This window comes from Vespula pensylvanica, chromosome 4 (genome assembly GCF_014466175.1).
Source record: "Vespula pensylvanica isolate Volc-1 chromosome 4, ASM1446617v1, whole genome shotgun sequence".
Lineage (NCBI taxonomy): Eukaryota > Metazoa > Arthropoda > Insecta > Hymenoptera > Vespidae > Vespula > Vespula pensylvanica.
Window position 1 is genome coordinate 5731783 of NC_057688.1, and position 19954 is coordinate 5751736.

Here is a 19954-nt window from a genome sequence, read left to right on the forward strand (position 1 = left end):
AAACACACAAAAAAAAAGATAGTACAATATAAAAGATATTTCTTATCATATAGTACTGAATGAAAATCGTAAGAAAATTAATTTTTACATTGGTGGTTTTATGTTTTAACATCTTAGAATTTGAAAGGATTTCATTCAAGTTAACTCTTCATGGAATAATAATAATAATAATAATAATAATAAAGAAACATTGAACACAAATTATTAGTTCTCTTCGTTATTTATTATTAATATAATAAGAAGTTCAAAGTTTTGTAAGAACAAATTTGAAAATCTCGAAAATAATAAAGGGAGGAAAAAAATAATAAAACTGTACTTCGTTACTCATCTTTTATCGCAAGAACCATAGCCAAAGAATTTACGATACTTATGGCGCGAGGAGAATGTATGGGGCAAGGCGTATCAACCCCGTTACTCGCGCCTCTTTCTCTCCCTCGAATACTTTAACGAAACGCACATTGTCGAGCACTATAGGGTGTTGCTATGGATACGCGAAGCAACCATGTTGTTCGTGCGCATAGGGGATGTGACTTGGAGAGTGGATCGAATAATTCCAGGGAAGTTTACGTGGAAAAAAGGGATACTTCAAAATGGCGTTCCTCCCATATTTTTCCGATAAATACATTTTTAATATAAAATAGAAACAAAAAAAAAACCTTTTCAATTTAGATTGTAATGTTATTTAAAAGTAACATATATTGTTTTTCTGGTGTACGATCGCACGACCGTGAAGTATTAAAAATTGAGCAACAATTGTGATCTTTTTTTTCAAATAAATATTATTTCTTTTGTTCATTAAGTTTGAGTTAGCAGTGTGATTGTGTAAAGTGAGTGTATCGTAATAAAATAATAATAATAGTAATAATGATAATAATAATCACATACATATGCAAAATAATAACGTGTGTTTTTTCGTACGTTTATAAATCTTCAGATATTCCAAATATAAACTCACAATTGTGTTGAACAAACAATTTTCACACACGTGTTTTTCTTGATTTTTATTATATTTTTTCTCCACCAAAAAATAATATTACTAACGTCGACAGAATTTAGAACACTCGCGTCGGATAGCACGACTTGCGTTGAACTGTTCGTTTCACCATCGAAATCGGTATACGTGGAAGGGTTTTTCTCAAAGAAGTTAAAAAAGTAATAAAACTGGATCGGTTTTGACCAACTGGCTGAGCTCTTCGCACATAGGTAGACACACGTTTTTATTTAGAAGCTATCGGTCAGGTAACATCTCACAAAACGTTTTTCGCGAAACATTTACGTCGGACGGATTTATACTTTTATTGCAGTTGTATTTTACGTGCATTCAACGTTTCTACGTTTCGATTTATTCTAACGTGACGACGACGACGTATCGTCTGAACGGTGAACGAGAATTTCATTTTTCTATTCTTCACGATCAACGTAAAAAAAAAAAAGAAACATTCGTATATTTACTATAATTTTTTAAAATATCAAATATAGGTATATTTTTTATTTTATATATATATTTTTTTTCGTAAATAATATTTATCGCATCGTTTATTACAATTTATGTATATACGTTGCTACGTAGTAAAAAAACAATTTTATATTATTTCATTTATTTCCTTATCTAATAATTATTTCCTTCCTTTTTTCTCGTTGTACTATAGTCTTAGAAACTATAGAAAACAATATCATCGCTTATGTTATTATTAATTTTTTTTTTGAAGTTTAATCTAAAAAAAAAAAAAGAAAAATAAATTATTTTGTAATCAATTTTTCTAATCAATTCTCACAAGTTTATTACTTTTTTCGACTTCGTTATAATTATGCTGACTAGTAATTAAGTGAAAGTTTATAAAAAGTAAAAAATAGAGATAGTTGATAAAAATATAAATAAAATGTTTACCTGTTTCCATAGACATTACGGTAGAAGTTATTAGATTCATATCCTGTTGTTCACTCGATGAACCGAAAATATAATTTAACCAATTAGAAAAGTATTGATTTCCATTAGCTGCGGTTTGTTTAATAAAACTCCATAAACTTCTAGGATCGACCCCGTTCGAGTTATTAACTGTACGATTGAAGTTAGTAAAATTTCAATGTAATAAATAATATGTATTAATAAGTTATAGAGAAAGTACCGTTTTCTATTTTTTTTTTTTTTTTTTTTAGAAATATTTCACACAATTTTCGTAATTTGGAAAAAGAGAAAAATCTCAAAATTGAGAATTATACTAAACTACTCACTTGTCAAAGCAAACAGCGTCGCTAGCAATACAATTGAAACTGCGTTAGGCGAATTCATGTTTGCATCGTTTCTAGTAAAATTACCTGCATGATCGTTCTTTATATGCATGAATTATCGAGAGAACTGCGTAATATACGTACGTTGCTATCTGAAATAGCTTTGCGATGTACTCATAAGTACTAATCGTTCTTGTTAGGTAAAATAAAGTCATTTGCGTTATTATCTGTTCTTATTGCACCGTCCTATTTAGATTAGAAGAATTATCGACTCTTGTGAAATATAAATAATTAAGGATGTTGCAAATTGAATCGATAAATTCTATAAAGTTTTTCTTTTATTTGATTTATTATCGTTAAGAATAGAACTTAAACAAAATATTGTAGATTACTCGATTCGGCTTTGCTGTTATTTTTTTTTTTTTTTAAGAATCTATAAAAGTCAAAACATTTGAGTAAACGGTATAAGTTTATTCTTTAAATATTTGTTTTATATTTTTATTACTATTGTATATAGACATATATATATATATATATATATATATATATATATATATATATATATAATACAATACGTATGGGGTTTATCATTTATACAAATATGAATATACGGGTATTATTGTTTTTATTTAAAATAGAAACAAAGTCCTGCAAGGTGGTCGTGCCTAAAAACCACAAAAAATGTAACTTCCAGGATATTCAACCAAGCTCGATATTTTCAGTTCATAAAATTTTACGACGAGAGCAATAACCTGCAGTATAGTACTCGGCAAAGTCTGCAGCCTTTTACGAGTTTCTACAACGCGTACTAGTGAGATACAAAATATAATGCAATCACTTTATTTCTCAAGCTTTCTGTCGATGTAAATAACGAAATTAAAAAATAAAAGTAGAATACTTTATAAACAAATTCTAATCGTTCTAGTCGTCTAACGATACGATGTAAATAATTATAAATGATTTCGTTTGCATATTTCTGAAAATATTATAAACTGAATAACATATAAATATGCTATATGTGTATTGTTTTTTAAAAAAAGATAATCAATAAATCAATATTTCATAAATAAATTGTGCAATAATATTTTGTTCACCTGTAATACCGACAGATATTTATTGAGTGTAGATTTAGTAGATGTCTATTTATTCGATCGTGGCTGGAGATAAAATTATTAAAATAAGATTTTATCGATTTATTATACACAAATAATTGATAATTATATTTGTTCTTTCTCTTTCTCTCTCGTCAAATTAATTATATTTAATTAATTATATGCGAAGGTCAAATATTTGCAGTTAAATGTATTGCTGATAAAGAAGATAACTGTTGTTCCAAGAAAACAATCAAAGTAGAATTCTTTTTTATCGATTGTATTTTTTGCGGAGAAAAAATAGTTCCAATCTGTAACACTCGGAAGATACATAACAGCAGCACTGTTCCCAAATCGATTCTTTCCTTATGTAGACGCGAATGCAGCTGGATTCTTCTTGTGTTAATAAATATAAAGAATACGATACGATCTAACATGGTAAACATATTAGAATTTTACATATATACATAGATTTTAAATCATGTTTCTATTAAGAAAGTTGTGTTAAAAGAATAAGATAAGCGGATTTATATTATAAAATATCTCTTTTATTTTCAAATTCAACTTTGGTGGATGCTGTTTAATGCTATCCAGATAAATATACATGTACACATTTATAATGAAAATCGATATTGAAAAATCTCGACTTTTTCGTTTCTAAATTCGTTGTTCTTAATCGAATAAAAAGATATGATATCTGTAAAAAATTTTTTTTTAATATCTCTCGAGGAAATCAATTAAAATTAACTTTCATTTGCTATTCGCTTCTTTTTGAGAGATTTCTCAAATCGAGTTCTTCTCCAAAGAGAAATAAAATTTAAGAGAGAGAGAGAGAGAGAGAGAGAGAGAGAGAGAGAGAGAGAGAGAGAAACAGAAAGAAATAAAAGACAAAAAAAAAAGAAATCTGAAAGCAAGAAAAAGTATTTTGTAGAATCTTGAAGATTTTTCTGAAGTCGCGAAGAAGTCAAGAAAGTTGGTGGTTTGTTCTTTGAAAGGTGTACCGCGCGTGTTTGCTCATGCTTCCTGCTAATGAATCGAACAAACGGTCGGACGAGTTCGTTGCGACGGCCGTCGGACATCGTGGCTAAATAAGACCTCTACATCTTTCCTTTCGTTCGAAGACGCGATCGAAGATTAGTTCTTCGTAGGCAGGACGTGAAACTGTACTACGGTGCCACGTGCTCTTATATTTTATCGTGATATTTTTTAATTGTCTATGCAAGTCTTCGGCCATTTCATTTTTTCTTTCTTCTATTCTTCTTCTTTTGCTTTTGCTTTCGCTTTTATTATCAAATTCTCATATAGCCTTTGGAATTTTTGTTGTTGTTGTTGTTGTCAATGTCGTCGTTGTTGTTTGAGCTATTGAGAATTCGTCGAAATTACTAAATATCTATTTATTAATCGATTATTAAAGTTACCACAAAAATACAATTTGCAACATACGAAATGTGATTTAATGCATTCTTCGTGATTTTTCTTCGGTAGAATACGATAAAAACAATGGGCGTGTATATTTTAGTGCCAAGATTTTCATTATGTTTCTCTTGTTTTAATCAACTTCCACGCTGTCTATTTTTGCATAATATTGTTCATTTAAACTGAAAAAACTAATTTCAATAAGTACCAATATCTTTTTCACGATTTGGTTATGTAAAACATTGCTATATTCATTTTCATAATTCCCATATCCGATAGAACAAAGTTCAAAGCTTTTGATTGCTATACCGTTATTTTTCTTTCTTATGAATCAATGTGTATGAAGTAATTAGAATTTTGTGTTTTAAAATGACACATAAGTATGTAAATGTATTTAACTAAACTTATATTAACACTTTTTTCTATCATATTTACAGTTTATACTTTTTTATATTTTAATCTTTAGTTAATATTATTTTACGTATATATATATATATATAATACTATATTTTTATATATACTATACGATATAATAATTATAAATTTAATATAAACAATATATATATTATATTATATTATATATAAACGATAATCCCTTAATTACAAAATACACACACATATATATATATATATATATATATATATCATATGAATAGTTCAATTATATATCACAAATATAATTTTATGCAAAAGAAGAAGAAAACAATAAAAAGAAAAAGAAAAAAGAGAGAGAAAGAACAAACCTTGAATAAGGGATTCAACATATTTTTGTCTATATATCATTAAATAGAAATAAATCTAATCATATAGGTAATATGTTCGTTCTATAAAAAATGAACTAAATGAGAAAACAGAACAAAAAATTAAATGAATCAGAATCTTTTGACTTTTGTTCGGAGAAAGGAATTCCTCGCGCGTGCGTTTGTGTACACGACTATTAAGTGCTTACATTTATGCCTGTCATAATTGGCTTTGTTAAATGAAGAGAGTGTCCGAGGAATTAGCTTGTGGGTAATAGCACGGCTATTTATTAACACGCGAAACGAGGTGCCACAAGCAAGACGAGAACGAATACCATGTGCTTCGTGTTTTCTGTTCAAAGGACTGTTATTTTTCTTTTGGATATGGCGAGACTTTTCCAATAAACATGTGACACTTGTTCGATGGTAAGTAACGATGAAAATATTTGTTAAATTATTTACGAAAGGAAGCAAAAAAGAAAAGAAAAGAGAATAAAAAGAAACGCTAAAGATAAAAATAAATCACGAAAATTACTCTTTACTATCGATATTTCTTCAGAGAGCTTAATTCATTTGTAATAACGTGGTTAATTAGATTAGATTTCGAGAATGGAGAGAGAAAGAGAGAGAGAGAGAGAGAGAGAGAGAGAGAGAGAGAGAGAGAGAACAAAACCGGAAGCTCTGAATACGAACAATCGTTGTTTACACAAAGATACAATTGTTTTCATTATTTTTTCGACTCTAAAAACATTCACAGAAGTCGGCGTTCGAAAATTCAAAGAAAAATACGAGAGGGTCATATTCTCCCTTACTTGTGATTTTTCTCTCCCTAGTTTCTCTTCTTTAGCTTTTACGTTCTCCTTTCTCGATTCGTTTCTTCCTGTTTCAAAGAAGAAGAATAAAAAAAAAAAAAAGAAAAGAAAAGATAGAAAAACTGACCCGTTACCCTATATTCCTCCCGCGTGACGTCTTTTCCGTAGATTTCACCAAAAGGGTTTTATGGTCTGGATATTTCAGAAGACTTCTTAGAAAACGTCGTCCTCTTTTCCGCTCTTTCTTCCAAAAAAGAGAAATATTTTTTCAGGCTGTCGATTATTTTTCTATGTCATATATACATATACACGTATAAAGATAAAGTTATGCGCGTGTGAAGTTACATAGCTACTTAAACTTATGATAATTTCTTATCCCAAGCTTCTTTAAGTGTTTCCTCATCTCGAAGAGTTAATAAAATAGATATATACATGCTTGCATAAGTGTCGTCAACATATGCAGAACCTACAATTGATATTTTACGTTTGTTCGATCATGCCAATGCAATATTCTCATTCGTTCCTCCCACAAGGATTTGTCGTACAACTATAATTTTTATCTGTCATTTTGAAGAGATAAAAAAAAGAAGAAAGAAATAAGCGCACGTATATGTATATGCATATATATATATATATATATATATATATATATATATATATACCTAATCCATTCGGCACGCAGGAGGAGATGTCGAGGTTGAGCTGGCACCGAGACTGGTCGGACCTTTTGTAGAGCCGAAATATAAAGCTAATCTCTCCGCGGTATTCCATTCCCGCGAGCATGGAATGCAGGACTAAAATGGTGAACCACCGACCACCCGACGAAGTATTTCATCGCAGAGAAGGAAGAAGAAGAAGAAGAAGAAGAAGAAGAAGAAGAAGAAGAAGAAGAAGAAGGAGAAGGAGAAGAAGAAGAAGAAGAAGAAGAAGAAGAAGAAGAAGAAGAAGAAGAAGAAGAAGAAGTAGAAGAAGAAGAAGAAAAAAGAGGAGATGGAAAAGTAAGAGGAAGATTGGTAGAAAGAGAGAAAGAGAAAGAGAGAGAGATAGGACGAAGGTAGATTTACTATCAGAGGGATTTCATTCCTCCGGGGGTTTAGGCTTTCCAAGCAATCCCATTACCAGAGCCAAATGTGATTTAGGATCTTGGCCTTATAGCGTACACTGGCTTAACCATGCGGGGACTCCTTCGCATCTTGGGCACCATGGGCGTTTCATATCTCTCCTTAGGAGAGCCCTCCGAGTAGCCCTCCAACACTACCATGGCCGTTCAACTTAAGATCCTATCTCGATGGCGGAAAGAAAGAACGATCGAATGCAAATGTCCGATGCTCGACCGAAAGATGGCCGTCTAGATCGAGACTCTACTACCCACGGTTTAACCGCCAATCGTCTTTTTTCATCATTTATCTTGATTCTTCATGTTTCTACTAGCGACTCCTTTGCTTTTTCTTTTTCTTTCTTCTTTTCTCTTTCTTTATTTTCTCACACACACACGCAACGGAATTTTTTGTGGTAGATATATATTATTTTTTATATTATATGCAATGGTACGATTATGTTTCGTTTTCTTCCTTTTCTGTTTTTATAACGTCTGATAGATATTTATATCAATGTCAAAAAAAAAAAAAAAAAAGAAGAGGATAATAATCTTTCGTTTATTCAAGTTTAATTAAAGAAACAGAGAAGATCGTATTGACTTTTCTCTTTCCTTTTTCCCAAGTGATTATTACAGTGTACCTAAATTATAAAAGAAAATAAAGAGGAAAGAAAAATGTATGGCATACCGTCTTCGGATCATTTCTTCTTGATCTTTACGACGACGATTTAGGAAGGATACATGAAGGTAGGAGTCGAAGAAATGTTTTCGAACAATATAGATTGAACAGAGTACAGGAACATGGTCGACCACTCCAAACGTTCCAATTGTCTTTTAGACTCTATACTTATCCTGTTTGTGGCCTTGAACAGCCGTCACCCGTGATTACGAGAGTCGTTCGAAGAACGTACGTGTTACCGTGCTCCTTCATGTATTCCTCCGTGGTACCTACTATTATGTAGACGATAATGGTCTACGCATAAATATTCACGCTGGCGATGCCCATAAATGCTACCGTCGCTGCGTGCAACTCTGCACACTCTCATGATATCTTACAATGCTCACGCATACACGCATGTACATATACACACACGCGCGCGCGCGCATACATATGTATGTAAAAAGGTTTCTATCTTGACATAAAACAACGTATCACCGGATCCTCCGTATTTTAACAACGAACGAGATCATCAATCACGATGATCGAAACGAGAAACGAATTTCTATTCGGCCGACTTACTCGACTAATTTATGATTTTAATCAGTATCTGATTTCACTTCTTTGCAATTCCTTTTAAAGAGAAGCCTAACTTAAAAGAAAAAAAAATTTAGCTGCATATGCAGGATGTTCAGATAAAACGATTTGAATATGCTTTTGGTTAATGATCGAATAATTTCGATCAATTAAATATCATGTATCAAAAACATTTTCATTATCACTTACGTATATGTTCTTATTTATTATTACACGTCAAACACATGGAATAATAATTATAAATATCTATACGATTAATATACCATACTATAAACTATTATACAAACAAAATAGTATATATTAATCTGTATAGAACGTGTTCAATTACACGAATAATGAATTAATGAATGAATATTAACCAAAGATTTAGCAAGTATGTTATGATTTGTTAGAATTTTATAGAGAAGAAAATTCGTTGATAATAAATAGAAAAATGAGATGATGCGATAGAGACCGAGATAAAAAGTTTTGAGAAAGATTCGCCATCTTTTCACTTCCATTCTATCTCCCCGATTTGCCTTCGTCGATCGAGGAGTATCCCTGGAATGCTCGTCGGAGCGGTTCTCTCAAGGAGAAAAGCATCGTCGTTGGTTCGCCAACCAAAGAAAGAAAGAGAACGAGCGCTCGGGCTCCACTTACACAATTATCTGCACGCGGGATCTCCTTGGCAGCCGGTCGCTCATCGTTTTACTGCTCCCTGGTCTCTCTTTCCCTTTCCCTCTCTCTCTCTCTCTCTTTCTCTCTCTCTCTTTCTCTCTCCACTCTTTTTTTCTTTTTTTTCTTTTGGATTCATTTCCAAGCCGTTTCAGTTTGATTTTTTTTCATCTTCTTTTCCTTCTTTAGGCTCTGCATCCGTTCGTTCTTCCCCGTTCGTTACTCCTTCTTTCTTTTTTTCTTCTTCTTCTTCTTCTGCTTTTTCTTCTTCTTCTTCTCCTTCGGCTTCTTCTTCTTCTTCTTCTTCTTCTTCTTCTTCTTCTTCTTCCAAAGTGCTGAGTGAGGTAGCCCGTCACCTTGAAAGCAGCTTTAAAATTGTCTACCTAATCCTTATAGGGCGAAAGGATACACGAGAGAGAGAGAGAGAGAGAGAGAGAGAGAGAGAGAGAGAGAGAGAGAAAGGGAGAGAGTGAGAGAGATGATCTTAAAACGCTGCCAGGTTTCTACGGTACGCTGGATTTACGTTGCTCTCAGCTTCTCCGAAGTACCCTCGTAATACTCGATATTGCCGTCTCGATAGTCCCGCATACGCAAAATCTCTGACGTCTATTTCGACTGGGATGTGATCAAGCGGGGTAACTGTTCTACAAAAATGAACCCTCCAATATCTCTTTTTTTCATTGGATCAATCGAACGTATTCATGTATGTAGATCGCATCAAAAAGAAAATATTAATTATTAATATACTTAAATTATCTCATACGATAGTTATTATTGATATATCCTATGTATTGTTTCATGTCATTTGAAAATGTTATTTCTTAAATTCAAGAAGAAAAATGATTATGTAATGTCTTGATCGAATCTATGATCAACGATTATCGTGATTGTCATGATTAGAAAAGATTATCAAAAATGGATGTAATTGAGATATCAAGAACATACGATAATAGAAACCTGTAATAAGTACGTGACATAGCCCGGATACATATCGACGGAGCTTCGAGTGTCGCATTTAAAAGGATTTACGACGTCAACAAAAATAATCGTTTAACGCGAAGAGTAGAAAGAGAGGTGCCGCGCTTGTTGGATCACCAAGCCGAATGGTCACGGAGACCATGTCTATTGCCCATCAAAGTGACCGGTCGAATGAACGCAACGTCGTCGTGAGGCCGACGACTTCTCGTGATTCGAATAATACTTGATCTGTATCCTTATGAACTCTCTTCCCCTTTGACTTTATCCTTATTTAACAATTTATTTATAGCGGAAATCTTAATTAACACGTTTTATATTCGTTCGTAATTGAACTCATTACTTCCTACATATATACTACTTCATTTAGCTTTCGTTCCAAACTCGAAGCATTCTTTTTCATTTTCTTTTTCTCTTTTTTGGAAATTAATTGGCGAAAGATAACATTTAATATTTCCTAAGGGATTTTGCATTATAAAATCGGATTACAAGAAATTGTATATCTCTGTCTTTTGTAAACTTAGATTAATTATTTCATTATCAATCAATAATTCCGACATTAACGTATAAATCGTGTCAATAATTTTATTATATAAACAAACAAAAAGAGAAAAAAGAAAAAATAAAAGGAATAGCAAATAAATGTAATATCGTTTCGGGTAAGGTGTATAAATCCTATTATTCCTTTTACTTGTCTTATATAAGGAATATTATGAAGAATCTAAATATACCAAAATCTGCCGACATAAAACTGTCTTCACGTCGCTACGATAGACGTGAATTTCTTTGGAATGCGAACGAGCTGTTACTACGGTCATTTCTAAGTCTTGTCACCCTCTGTTAGAAATCGATAATGAAGGGGTACGATGTAAAGGGTCGGTAAATGAGGGTGAGGTGATATTTTAAGGGAACAAATATCGTTCTAACTTTTTTCTCATGTTTCTCAGTATTTCTCTTAATTAACGAGAAATAATCTCAACAAATGAAAGAATTTTATTTCCCGATAATAAAATAGTTTCACGAGATGATTATTATTTATATCCGAAACTATATATAATTGATATAGACAGGTATATATTTATTGATATTGTATACTTTTATTAAGATATTGTTTATGACGTCTATCTACTTCAATAATTTTGTGTTTTGCAAGAGGAAGTCACTTGCATTATCTTCCGAGCTAGCTTTGGATAACGAAAGCGTTTCCTCGTGATAACCGAATGTCAAGGCAGTCCTTTATCGCACATGAAAGTTTTATGGTTTTGTATTATCTTCGTCTCCTTGAAAACTAAACTTATCTCTTCGCGAAACGTACGGAGCATTATTTTTTAGTTTTTTCCATTCTTCTTTTTCTTTCATTTATTTTTTTTTTTTTTTAACGAATCCGACCCAACGGATAAAAATTACAAAGGAGAAGAATGGCTCGTTCACGTGTGTACGAGATAAAAACGATAGAGGAAAGAAGGGTCTAAATCGAAATCTAATACGTGAAACGGTACATCGATCATTGCGTTGAAAACCGATCGACTTTAACGCACAACGGTAATACAATTCGTTGTAACCTTGTAGAGATTCGACGAAAAAAAAGAAATAATTTACGAACGAACGAGCACGTAAACTAAACGTTAAGATACATATATATATATGTGTGTGTATATGTGTGGAGGGGGAAAAGAGCGAAGTTAAGAGTCACCAAGTATTAGCTTTATAAGGTTTTTTTTTTTTTGGTATAGGAAGCGTTTCTAATAAGAAGAATCCCTCGAGACCACTTGTGTCATAGAGAGATCCCGTTTTTCTCTCGAGTTCGATGGTATCCTATTTCCCCCTACTTATTCCATCTCGTAACCGCCCCTACCAGAGGAAATCTTACACCCTCTGGTCTTACCAACGTCAGATATAACCATGTGCTTTTTCAAAATGGCGTTGATCCTATCCCGTACTCCCTTCTTAATAATTGAATCTAACGATACATAAAGATATTCGTATCTCGAAAAACATTGATACTAAAAAAAGATAATTTTTTATCACAAATTACGATGTTTAAAAAAAAAATATGTATATATCTTTTTTCAATTTCTACGTACGAACGAAAGGGTCTATATAAATAAATTATGTTTCCGTTATATTTAAAAGAAGATGGCCGTGTGAATCACGTGTACACACGTGTACATTGGAAAAAGAGCATTACCGTTTGTCGAAAGCCAGATATTACGGGATACGTCCATGTCGCTGCTAATTGGATTCGGTCACCCTCCTCGTTGCAACAGCAACGTGAAAGCAGGAAGAGGGAGGAAGGGAGGGGTTGGGGCGGGTAAGAGAAGGATAGGGAGGAGGGAAGAATATACTTGAAGTTATATCTATAAAAGCATGCGTCAAGCATAATAAAGCAGAATCGTTGATGGTATCGCTAATAAAATCATTTCGTTAGCTCTCGCTGAACTAGACCCATGGAAACATGTCATTAGATTTATTTTACGACTAGCTCTTACGACTTTCTTGTTTGTTATGCTTTAACGTGGAAGTACAGGAAGTATACGCGAACATTAATCTTGCATCAGAGACGTTCTCTCTTCAGATATTACTTCGTTGCTGGCTCCAAACTCTGGAAAAAGAATATATAGATAGATAGTACATGGATATATGTATATGTACATATTTATATGTCGCAAGTGACTATCTTCTAGTACGTCCAACCTATTTCACTTAATACTTTTCCATATAACACTGATGACTTAATAAAGTGTAATAAAAATATATTTTTTATCGCGTAGAATAAAAGATAAATCTTTAAGGATAATTAAACAAAAGGTTTAATGATATCGAGTAATCGAACATATGTATCATTTATGTAGAAATCTAGGAAAAAGAAGAAAGAAGGAAGATGAAAGACACAAAGGAGTCGAAGAGATAGATATAGTTACGAAGAAACGAAGTTGCAATTCACGAGCGTTCACTGTTGGTGGTTAAACGATGTTATTATAAACGTTGTGATTCGTCCGAACGTAGTCATGGCTCATGGCTCTTGGAAAGGTAGACATATACCTATCTACCACCTACCTCTACACGCGGAGGACTCGTCTGCTCGTATACTTGGCAATGATTTCACGTTTACGCCTTGACTTCTCTCTCTCTCTCTCTCTCTCTCTCTCTCTCTCTCTCTCTCTATTTTTTTCTCTGTATTGGTGTAACATTTTGAAAATGTGGTAAGGTAGGAGGAACCAAAGAAAAAAAGGGGAGAAACGTACGAGGTGCTAGACGGAAAAAAAAAGAATTCATCCGGTGAAGGAAATAAGAGAGAGAGAGAGAGAGAGAGAGAGAGAGAGAGAGAGAGAGAGAGAGAGAGAGAGAGAGAGAGAGAGAGAGAGAGAGACAGAAAAGAGAAGAAAGAAGAAGCAGCAAAAGGAGAAGAGAAATGAAGGATGGAGGTAGGGATGAGCAGGACTTTATTTTATTTTAATGGCGCAGTAAGTACAACGACGCACACGGTGAAGTTACTGAAGCCTGCCTGCCTGCCTCGTCGTTTGGTCTTCCGTCAGACACGACTACGCGGGATTTCGTCTCATGCCTTATTCATGAGAGACGTTTCTCTCTCCTTCCTTTTTCAAGTCTCTCTATCTCTTTCTCCCCAAAGCTCCCTTTTATTCGCGATTGAGTTTCGTTCGTAGAGATAGCCAGATGAACGACGAGATGCATGAAATATTGCTGATACTATGAAAACTTTCTCTATCTCTCTCTCTGTCTCTTTCTTTTTTTTTTTATTTCTTTTGCTTTTAATCTTTTGTTTTCCTTTTTCATCAAAAACATGTCTCGTTCTATTCCTATATAGGGATAACACTAGTGGTAAGGAATAAATTTTACTTAACTCTGGGTCAAGATCGTTGCCAAGCGTGACCGATTTCTTAGAAAGGAAATAAATTTTGCTGGTCGCGTGATAAGCTTCGATAGAGAGAGAGAGGCCGAGAGAGAGAGAGAGAGAGAGAGAGAGAGAGAGAGAGAAGGAGAGAAAAGGATACGTGCTAAAAGAAATTTAACACCGGCCGTTAAGTATCCTTTTTTCGTAGGATCGTTCGCACGAGAAAGGGGCAGCAAAAGATTTCCGCCATCTTTCTCTCGGCCAGTAAAAGGCACGCGAAGAGTGAATATATATGTATATACCTATATATCTATATGTGTGTGTATATATATATATATATATATATATATATATACACATACGAGATTTTCAATTAATGTTACTTTATGGGACAGACTCTGCCGAGCTGAGAGGAGAATTAAATCGCGCGTTCTTCTTGTATGAGCAACGGGATGAGAGGGTAGGTTGGGGGAGGGAATAGGGAGATACTAACACTTGGTGAAGATAACTAAGACGGTCATGAATTAAGTTTGTCTGACATATATCCATTCGGGGGAGTAGACTGGATTTGCTCGGGCTTGAATCTTTACAAAGAAGAATGAAAATCCTTATACAAGCTACAGAAATTTCGTTTTTCTCTGTATATGTGATATTTACTTATGTGCTAGAAGAATTACGATATTCGAAGACGCGAACATTGAGACACGTCGAGTGTAACGACAAACAGTGTATGCTAAAGTGCTCGTTTTCGCGCGTAACTGGCCGTCGCTGCGTTTATTCGACGATCGTGCGAATAAAGTACATACTATACATTTTCTCTCCGTAAACAAAGAAAACCACATAGTTATCCTACTCGTAGCGAGTATACGAAAAAATTACACGAGAATATGTAAGTACACATTGTATATATATATTACATATATCGGGAGGAACGTGTACTTACAATATATACCTAAGTACCTACCTATATCTATTTACATAGATGCATACATACATGTATATAAGTACATATACGTACCTACCTAGGCCATAGTCATAGCTATAATATTTCCACCTCGAAACGCGTTTAAGCTCTCGTAAAGGTTGCTTACGTACCTTTACCAACGCTAAGGATGACATTGATATACGATGATGAATTGCCATATAAATTATACTCCTCTTATAGCCCTATTTTCATTCATTTCTCTCAATATATTAGATAAGTTACATTTTTTTTCTTTTTTATATAAAAAAAGAAAAACGTTTGTGTTTGAATTAATGATACATTATAATTTTCTTACGCGATTATATGTAAACGTAGTAAATAACGAATGGAATCACTCATGAGTTCGTTACTATCGATAAATTAAAGGTTCATTGATTCTTTCATATATATTTTTTTTTATTTCACTTATTAATATTTATCTTTTAATGATAGAAAAACTGGGATATTTGATAAGTGACAAAAACGATCTAAACGATTCTATGATATTTACGAAATTACGATCGGCCTCTACATTTATCGTTTCTCGTTCGCTCGTTCGCTCATTCGTATTAATTCGAGAGATTAAAATAGATCGTTAGATATTCTCTCCTTCTCTCTCTCTCCTTCTCTCTCTCTCCTTCTCTCTCTCTCTCTCTCTCTCTCTCTCTCTGTCTCTCTTTTTGAACGTCTCTCTCGTTCACATTGACACTGACAACGGACTCGAAAAGTGATCATGCACGTATCGCCGAGGTATGCCATTACAACGAGGGAGGGTTCTACCGTATCGTTATTTACGCTTCGTGGCTCTCGAAGCACCCTTTGACGACAGGCAAAGGCATAAATGTTCCATTCCTCATCCACACTGGATCCAGATATCCCTTTTCTCTGGTGTTGCGAGTTACCTCTTGTGCGCTCGCGCATTCTCCCTTAAAAGAGAGAAAGAGAGAGAGGGAGAGAGAGGGAGAGAAAGAATTAAAGGGAAAAAGAGAGAGAGAGAGAGAGAGAGAGAAATAGAGAAAGAGAGTTTCACCCTAATATTTTCCCTTCCTGAATTCTCTTCCCAGCTTCACCAGCTAAAATGCTGGCAGAGTGAACGCAACATCGACCCGACGCTTGGAAAACAGCTTCAACATATCCGCCTACGACAACTACAACCATGAGCTTGAAACGAGCGAGCCAAGCTCCTCCTATCCATCGTTTACCAAGGATTCTCTTGCGTGTGCGTATAACTCCTCGGAGAAAATTTACGATACCTTTCACGGCCTTATCGATCGTTGTAATATTAATAAATTGGAGGACATGTTTATGCCAGACTAAATCGCATATTTGGATCAGTTTAGACGTTTTCAAGAGGTCCATCGGCTGGTTCATCTTTTGATGGATCGTAAGACTCGTATTCATACTGCATGTAAACGTTCTCGAGACCGAATAAGATCTTTCATCTTTTTCTTTTTGGAAACGATACTCGAAAGTAAAGGTTCGATCGGTAATAATCGTCTAATAAATTTTGAAACAACAGATTTCGTAATAATAATGTTTGAACATTAACTCGGATCAGTAATTCTTAATATCACCAATTCCAAGGATAAATGTTCCGAATAAAAGGGCTACTTCGTGACGAGAACTAATTAAAGGGGAAAAAAAAGAAAGAAGGTAGTACCAAGGCACATAGAAGATAAAAGCATAAAAACAAGTACGAAAATGCGAGGAAATGATCATGTTTCGTGAGGAAGAGAAGAGACGAAGGGGAAAAAAAAGGAAAAAGGGATGGATGGAACTGAGAACTCGAATACGATAGAATTGCGAGCCCTGTGGGAAATTGTAAAGCGCAGATACGCTGGTAGTTGCGAAGGAGATAACTCTTTTATGTTCCTTCGAGCTCTCTAACCGCGTTAACGTTTTTACTTAAACATTCTCCTACCTGTCGTACTTATCTCTCTAACTTTTAAAGTTTATCTTTTGACAATTGCATCGAAGTTGGTCCAAGAAGAAAAAAACGATTGGTTCTAAGAAACGTGTCACAGTTTTTTTTCAATTGGATCTAAGAAATCGTTCTATCTTCTACGATTGACTAAGTATTAATTTCGATCGGTGGAAGTTGACTTTTTTTTTTTTATAAACGATTAATAATCGTAGGTATTAACATTTTTTCCTCCTTGTAACTTAAATCAGTACGCATTATTTTTGTTTTTAATTTTTTTTTTTTTTTTTTTTGAATGAATCGTTCAGATATCTTTTCCTTTTTTTTGTTTCTTTCGATTTGTAATATACGAATTATGATGAGTAATCATAAGGTGAAGGTAACACGAAAGGGCCAACGTAGAGTATTAGACATGTACGGGCAAAGAAAGCGATACCCTTTGTAAAATTGAAAAAGTTCGCAAGGCCCCGGTAAAGAAGAGTAGGTAATGCACGAAGAGAGTGTCGGCGTTGGCAGGAGGCGGCCATCGAGCTCTGTAATTTGCGTTCATAAAATCTTACGAAGGTTTGAGACGTGGTCCCGGCCACGAACAGGGATTACCATTGGCTCCTCGTGAATTTATTTTCATTTAGTTACAAGCAAAATTGCACGGACCCTTTATGCCTCAAGAGTTGTGTTCCGTATAGTTTAAAACCTTAAGCAACACCATTGGTCCATGAACATTTCTCTCGTCAATGTATTATCTTAACTATCACGAGAGATGGCCAAGAGCACTTTATTTTACGCCTTGACTCCTTCTTACCGAAGCCGCCCGCCATATTTGGACGAATCTTCGATATTTCGCGTACGATTAATTTTTTTCACGTTTCAATTGATTTCATAGAAATAATAAAACAAATTGTTGATATTAACGAAGACAAAATTAAATGTCGCATATTAAATTACAATATTCCGTTTCGTATTATTACAATAATTATTAATCGACTAATATGATTTTGAACGGTGTCAACGTTTCAACGTATTTCTTGAAAAGAAGAAGAAAGAAAGATTTACGAAATTAATCTCTAATTACAAATCTAAAAGATTCAGTTAAATTTCTCCAATTTTGAAACAACATCTTATTCATATTTGATCTTATTTTATAAAAGATTGATAACGAATTGGATGGAGAATATAAGTATGATACATACACGTGGATTATTCGAAGGATAAAGAAAGGAAAGATGTAGTAGTGAGTCTGGTCCATGTTAGAATGAAGAAGTCAAAGTATTTGTTATATGAATAGAAAGAGAGAGAGAGAAAGACAAAGAGAGGGAGAGAGAGACAGAGAGAGAGAGAGAGAGAGAGAGAGAGTTCACAAGAGACTCGTCGAAGGGATGGCCGCAAATTTGCGCGAGAACGTTCGCGCAAGGGTGCAACGACGCCGACGCCAACGACAACGACGCCGACGCCGACGCCGACGCGTGCGGTCCACGGAAAGCCGGAACAAGAGGAGCCAGGATGCCCGAGCCCTATTTCGATTCGATTCGAGAAGAGAGGACACTTTTACTTATAGCTGCACGACGATTCTATCTAATCTCGATCGACCTAAATTATTATACTAATTTTTTATTTTACATTTTTCTTCATCTCTTTATTTACCTTGTGTCGTCCGAAGAGAAACGTTTTTAAAAGTGTAAGAAAGAAGATAAGAAAAGATTTGGAAATTCTTCATGAAATTCTTCGATCCTGACATTTCTCGAGTTCCTCGTCGTTCGACATATAACAACGTTCGAGTTATTTTCGAGAGATACGATTGCCGAAACTTTCAACATTTCTAAGGTAAGATTTTTTTAACATCTTTTTCTTTCTTTCTTTGTTATTTTTTTCACTTTTTTCTTACAACAAATCATTTATACTGCGACAATAGTTCGTTGCGACAGTAGTTCGTATGGTTCAGCGTATTTTTGATTTTTACGATATAACTTTATGAACGTAAATTGTTCCGTTAATTGGCAAGCTATTTTATTGCAAAAATTTCTCATAATAATTATCGAATAAATTCGAACGATCATCAATTTCATTTTTTACGAAGTTCTTTTACAAGATTTATTGAAATTATCTTAATAATTTAACGCAATCGATTCTAACAAATCCATTTGTCTTCGTAATTACACATATAAAAACAATAAAGGAATACTTTCGTCTTTGGTGAAATAACAAGGGGTTTAAAAGTAAATCGATAAGTCGATAATAAATAATGCAAAAGAGTATATAGGTTTAGAAAAAGGAAGAGAGAGAGAGAGAGAGAGAGAGAGAGAGAGAGAGAGAGAGAGAGAGAGAGAAAGAGAGAGAGAGGACGGTTAACGACCTCTTGAATCAAGGCTTTTCCGCAATAAATCCCAGCGTGTTCTACGTAAGTACGTAGAAACGGACGATGTGGCTCGGTACTGTGGTATCCATCCGTCTGAACGAGAAAAGGTTCTTGTGTATGTGAGTTTGTGTTTGTGCGCGCGCGCAATACCGCCCGCGATTGACATATTTTATGTTTTATTTCTGAAAGTCGTCTCGGAAATGGGAGTGCAACTTGGAGCCAAGCCGAGGCTCTCGCTCGACATTCGGATCTCATCGTTTCCCTCTGCATCGTACGATGCTCCATAACCGAAGTTAATGGGTTGGCTATCGTAATTCGATTTAACTGCAAAACCCATAGACGATCTCTCCTTCGATTTTTCCGACTACCAAAATGATTTCCCACGATTTTCTTTTCTATCTTCTTTCCTTTCATTTTTTTTTGCTTTGCGCATTTCGATTTCGAAATTCAGTAGTTCCTTCAGTAGATCAATTCGTTTATCGATTAGAGTATAATCATTCTTGTTATTATGCGAACGATATTAGTAATAATTCATGGTTAGTACTTTTTTTTTTTAACTATATCTACTCGACGATTTTCTAAGATATAATTGTTT

At 34.1% G+C, this 19954-nt stretch overlaps 1 protein-coding gene across 1 annotated transcript in view; it reads left to right on the top strand.

Annotated features, from left to right (window-relative positions):
• Positions 1–5884: 5884 nt before the first annotated feature.
• LOC122628458 (homeobox protein abdominal-B-like) overlaps positions 5885–19954 on the top strand; it is an 82825-nt gene continuing 68755 nt past the window's right edge. The window contains exon 1 of the mRNA XM_043810799.1: positions 5885–5902. The gene's annotated coding sequence lies outside the window, so the exon portion shown is untranslated. The remainder of the gene's footprint in view (positions 5903–19954) is intronic.